The following is a 6,000-nucleotide window of genomic DNA, read 5'->3' as shown; positions in this document are numbered from 1 at the left end:
ACTCCCACCATCCCACCATTCCAATCCTGAGGTTAAGCTTGCTGCATCCTTCATCAGGAAACTCAGGAGGGTATGCAGTCACCTAGTTAGAATTGTATTTTTCCACATGCTGGAGTTTTAGTCTTGTAAGGATCAATAAGCCTTTCCTCTCTTCTTGTTCCTTCTACTGCTCTTCCATCATCACTGACTCCTCTACTTACTTATAAAGCACTTACTGTGTCCCAGAGGCTGTTCTAATCCAATGAGCAAGAAAAAAGTGAAGAAGAAGGATGTCAAAAAACATTGTTTATCTAAAGCCTGCTTGCAAAGTAGAAAGGACCAGGGACAGAAGCTAATTCACTGTCCCTAGTAAGTGCTTGGCATTTCAGGGTCCCAATATCTAAAGAGCAGGTAAGACTAAACCTGAAATGCAAGTACAAACACATCCAAGGTATTGATGTGTAGTCACAAAATAAATAAGAAAACACAGGGGAAATGTCATTTTCAGAGATTGCCATCCTGGTTTAGAAAACGATCTCCAGTTGAGAGTGACACTGCTGAGCCCAGTGCTGGGTGAAAAGCTCGGGAACACTGAACCATAGCAGCTGGCTCCCACTGATATTTACACATTAGGGTGTACACAGAACATGTGGCATTTCAAGTTGATTGTACCCTCTGAATACCAGCCATGCTTGGGCTCCATCCTCCCACTGCTGCTCAGGTGCATGGGGTTCACTGCTGATGTAAGGACTGCCATGATGAGGACCTAGAAAGGAGCTGCATGCTGAAGCCCATGCAGTGTGGCCTTGTCCAGGGACAGGACTTTGCAAGTCTTAAAACTCCACATGCTCTATCCCAGGAGGACAAGAAGGATCCAGAAAGTTTTCTGAGCCCTCATCCTCCAGGCATGCTGCAGGCTTCCCAGGGAGGCTCCTGTGTGCTGTTCACCAAAGTTCTCCATCATCTAACTGCAGCTCCTACCTGAGAAGTGGAAACAATCTCAACAGTCACTGAAGGAGGACCAAACAGAACCTGGCAGGGGAGCCAAGGACTGACTCTCTCTCTCTCTCTCTCTCTCTCTCTCTCTCTCTCTCTCTCTCCCTGTCTTCTCCCTCGTCAAGAGTTGAAATTCTCCCAAGGAATGCATTCAACAGTCATTGTTGTGGATTTCTCAAATAGTGATGTCTCTTTGCTAAATTTTAATAATGTCCAACTAGGTTAAACTCACCTTGGTGAGAAGGACTGTCTCTCCAAAGACCTCCTGAGTGTTCCCACAGCATATCCAATCATTGACATGAGTGGATAGTGGACAAGAATGAGAGCTCTGTACCTCACCTGGCATTCCTATCCAGAGATGTTTATTGTCTATAGTTTTCTTGCATGATTAAAATTAAAATTTTACATAATAAATTTTATTTGTATGTAGTTTTGATAAGCACTACGAAATCCCATGAATAAGCTGTAACTGAGAGGTACTAAATAGGCTAAAGCAACAACATTTTACTTACCTCTCCGGATGAGTTGTAGACATGAACAGGTTAAATGTGAGCACCAGATGAAGGAAATATTATAATCAAAATGTGTGGGAAGGATAGCAATCTTTGCTAGTGGAGCTGTAGAAATGGTTTAGAAGTTATGAATCCTTGTTGTACTGGGCAGTGGTGGTGCAGGCCTTTAATCCCAGCACTTGGGAGGCAGAGGCAGGCGGATTTCTGAGTTCAGGGTCAGCCTGGTCTACAGAGTAAGTTCCAGGACAGCCAGGGCTATACAGAGAAACCCTGTCTTGAAAAACAAACAAATAAACAAAATAAATAAATGTTTGTTCCAGTTTTGTCTTAAAAAAAAAAAAGAAACCTTGTTGCTCTTGCAGATTATTCATCAGTATGCACATGATGGTTAACAACCTCCTGTAACTCTAGTTTCAGAGCTTTTCACACCTTTTCTAGCTTCAATGTGCACTAGGCACCCATATGATGCACAGAGAGAGAGAGAGAGAGAGAGAGAGAGAGAGAGAGAGAGAGAGAGAGAGAGAGAGAGAGAGAGAGAGAGAGAGAGAGAGAGAGGAATTTTTTTTGGTTGGTTGGTAGATTGGTTGGTTGGTTGGTTTTTTTTGTATTATGAATGCTAGTCCTTAGGGAGAAGGATTTTAGGTCAGCTCAAATTGAAATCTTCCATATCTTGTGTCTCAAATGCATGGTAATTTTAGCAATTGGAACTTACTTTCAATGTATGAAAGACAATTAAGTGCAACAGTTATAGCCTATGATAATTTTGAAGACTCTTGAACTTCCATAGCCAGCAATTCCAAAGGAGATTTTTTATGCCTGACACTGGAGTTTTTGCCAGATAAACTTTGGCTCTTGAGAGAACATTATCTCCTCAAGTGGTATTGATACAATCTATATACTATCTATTAGTTAATATGATTCCTTATGTGTGGTGGTTTGAAAAAAATGACCCCCATGGGCCCATAGGGAATGGTAGTATTTGATGTGGTCTAGTTGGAGGGAGTGGTCAATGAGGGCAGGCTTTGAAGTCTCAGATGCTCAAACTACATTCAGTGTGCCAATCACTTCTTCTAGCCTGAGAATCTAGATGTAAAACTCTGAGCCTTCTCTCCACAACCATGTCTGCCTGCATACTCCCATGTTTCCCACCATGACGATAATGGACTAAACCTCTGAACTGTAAGCCAACTCCACTTAAAGTTTTCCTTTATGAAGGTTCCCATGGCCATGGTGTCTCTTCACAGCATTAGAAGCCCTAATTGAGACAGTGTGGATTTTCAAATCTCCTTAGTGTTACTCGTTCATCCACACCCTTCTTGACATCTACATTGACCTCACTCCCTCCAAAATTACACCTCCATTTTCCCATTCAGATCATTATATCCTGCTATTCTTCTCTCAAATACTCCCCCACTCCCCACATATGCCCACAGCCCCTTTTTACTTTCCCTGCTTCTACAGTTATTCTAGGTTGTGGATTCACATCTGAAAATTTGGAGCTTGAAACCACATTTGGACACTAGAAATCATAGGAACACATGAAAGACCAAAAATGCCCAAAATAATATACAGTAAAAAGAATAATTCTGGGGGTGTTACAGTGCGCATTGTCTGATTATAGCATGAAGACATGGTAAAATAACAGCATTGGATGCCACAGTGTCAAAGAGATGTGGACCACTGAGGTGAAGTAGAGGATGAATATGAAAGCACACGCACCCTCAGCCATTTGATTCTCTAGAAGTGTAAGCACAATGCTTTGGAAAAAAGAGTTTTCTCAACAAATACTTCTGGAAAAATTAGAAATCAGCATGTAAAGAATGCATTGGAGACTATTTCTGGTCTTGGGTAAATGGCAGTTCAAAATGAATCACAGACCTTCATGTGAAGCCCCAAATTCTGAGAGTACAGGATAGACACGTAGAGAAAATATCTCAAGATGTAGACATGGATAAATGTGTTCTGCACAAAACACTACTGTACCAAATCACAAGGGCCATAGCTCAGATCTCTATGCCTCCTTCCCAAAATCTACCTAAATCAAAAATATAAAAATATATATGTAAAGAAATGTCCAACTCACATAAAAACAGTACAGTAAAAAGTATATGATTAAGTCTACAATAACTTGTGGACCAAATGAAATAATTGTGGAGGGTGGGTATGAAATTACATATCAGAGACTACGATTCTACAGAATGCTTCTTTCTCCTTGAAATGGTGACAACTTTGGAAATTGAAGTTTTGCTGATATCTTATGGTGGCAGAAACACAAACATTGCCAAGCAAACATCACTGGCTAGAAAAACTCATCCAGAGCATGTATACTCCTCAGCCATTTTGAGAAGTGAACCCAATAGTTCACTGATTCACTTGCATATATTATTTTCCCTCAGAAGCACAAATGTTGGTTTCTCTTTGATTGATCATAGAACTGGGAAGGGTAAACCCAAAGACCTTCCCTCCTTACCTAAGATGATAGATGTATACCTGGGAACAGAATGCTGGATATTCCACTGACAGATGTCCCCAGCAGTCTTGAGCATCTGTCCCTGTGTTCAGGATCTGCTCTCATCACAGCTCTAGGGTGGTCTTTGCATGAGGCCATCTCAGTGCTTCCTCCAGAAACTTCATGAAGGCTTATTAGAGAACTCACATTTCTTCAGCTTCTACTGTGTCCTGCTTTATGATGCTGGCTGAATCATTGTAGTTACCTGATTGTGGTAACTTTCTGGTCTCCAATGGGTCACCTTCTGATTGTTTTATTGTATTATTTCATCCCATGTGAATTGTATTTAAATCACAATATTGATTATCTCAATCCACCCTGAAAAATATCCATAGCTTCATACATATACTATACATGAAAACAATATGATGTTTGAAATGTAGAAAAAAATGTGTTTTTCAAATTATCAGTGACCCCAAAGAGGATTCAAGAATCAGAATTAAGGACAGGTCAACTTAGAATGTAGATTAAAAAGTCAACAGGGCAGATTAAACATTCACCAAGAAACTATCAAGACTTTGAAAAAAATGAAACAAATAGAAATATTAGAATTGAACCAACTAAAAAGATATGAGGAAATATTTAAAATAATCAAACCAAAGAAAACTATTAGGTATTTAAGTACAGATTGAGAAAACACTACACTAAGCATGCATTACATGCTGAAAACTGTTTCCTCTCCCTCCAAGCCATGAAGACTATGATGGTTTGAATAAGTTTGACTCTCAGACATTCATGTGTTTGAATGCTTGACCTTAAGTAATGGCACTATTAGAAGGTGTGGCCTTATTGGAGACGATGTGACCTTGTTGAAGGAAGTATGTTGCTGTGTACTTGGGCATTAATGTCTGCTATGATCACACTCTGCTCAGTGTGGAATAAGAGCCTCCTCCTGGTTGCCTTTGGATCAAGATGTAGAACTCTCAAGTTCTCCAGCAGATTGTCTGCCTGAACACTGTCATGCTGCCAGCCATGATGATAATGGACTGAACCTCTAAAACAATAAGCCAGGCCCAATAAATTTTTGTTTTATAAGAGTTACCTTGATCATGGTGTCTTTTCTCAGCAACAAAACCCAAACTAAGACAAAGACTTATGCACACATTTCTCTTAGCCACCAGATTCCACTTCCCCTCTGTTGCACTTCAGAAAAAATGCACGCCTCCCAGGGAGATCAACCCAACATGGCATAACAAGTTGTAGTAAAACTAGGCACAAATATGGACTGCGGGCAAATGAAGATGTAAAACATGAAGGATCAGGTGGAGTCATGGAGGAAGAGAGTACTAAGAGAGATTATCGTAACTGGGGACATTTGCAGGATGATATAGAAACCTAGTGCAATGGAAACTCCCTGCAATTCATGAGGGTGACTCTAGGAAAGACTCCTAGTAATCGGATACATAGAACCTAAACCAGTCATCTTCTAGACCAGGCAAGGTTCTTAGCAGTGGAACTGAGACATCAAACCTATTTCTGGGTTATTTCTGGCTAAATAACCCAGAAACCTAGGAAAGAACCAAATGTGAGTGGCAATGTATATATCTATATATCTGTATCTGTATCTGTATCTGTATCTGTATCTGTATCTGTATCTGTATCTGTATCTGTATCTGTATCTGTATCTGTATCTGAATCTGAATCTGAATCTATATCTATATCTATCCTTCCCCCCAGGCCTGAGCAGGCCTGCAAAATCATTTACCACAATAGACCAAGCAACAGTAGGTCCTAGGAGATGCATTGCATTACCAGCCTTGGCACCTTGGAGCCTGCTACCTGAGCTAAGAAGAATGGACTGCCTGCTGAGCTAGCCTTAACACCTTCCGGACTGCTATCTCCTTGCCCTGCCCCTGTGCTGAATGGAGAAGAGACTCTGGGGGGTGGGGCTTCCCCTTTATATGTGAAAGCAAATTATTAAACTTCGGGCCTTGAACAGAATACTTTGTCTTGGCCCCACGTTTCTCTCGCCCTCCATTCCCATTCATTCCCAAGCTTCCTCTC

This window comes from Arvicanthis niloticus, chromosome 8, assembly GCF_011762505.2.
Source record: "Arvicanthis niloticus isolate mArvNil1 chromosome 8, mArvNil1.pat.X, whole genome shotgun sequence".
In the NCBI taxonomy this organism is placed as follows: domain Eukaryota; kingdom Metazoa; phylum Chordata; class Mammalia; order Rodentia; family Muridae; genus Arvicanthis; species Arvicanthis niloticus.
The sequence above is the reverse complement of the archived record's forward strand: the minus strand, read 5'-3'. Positions refer to the sequence as shown.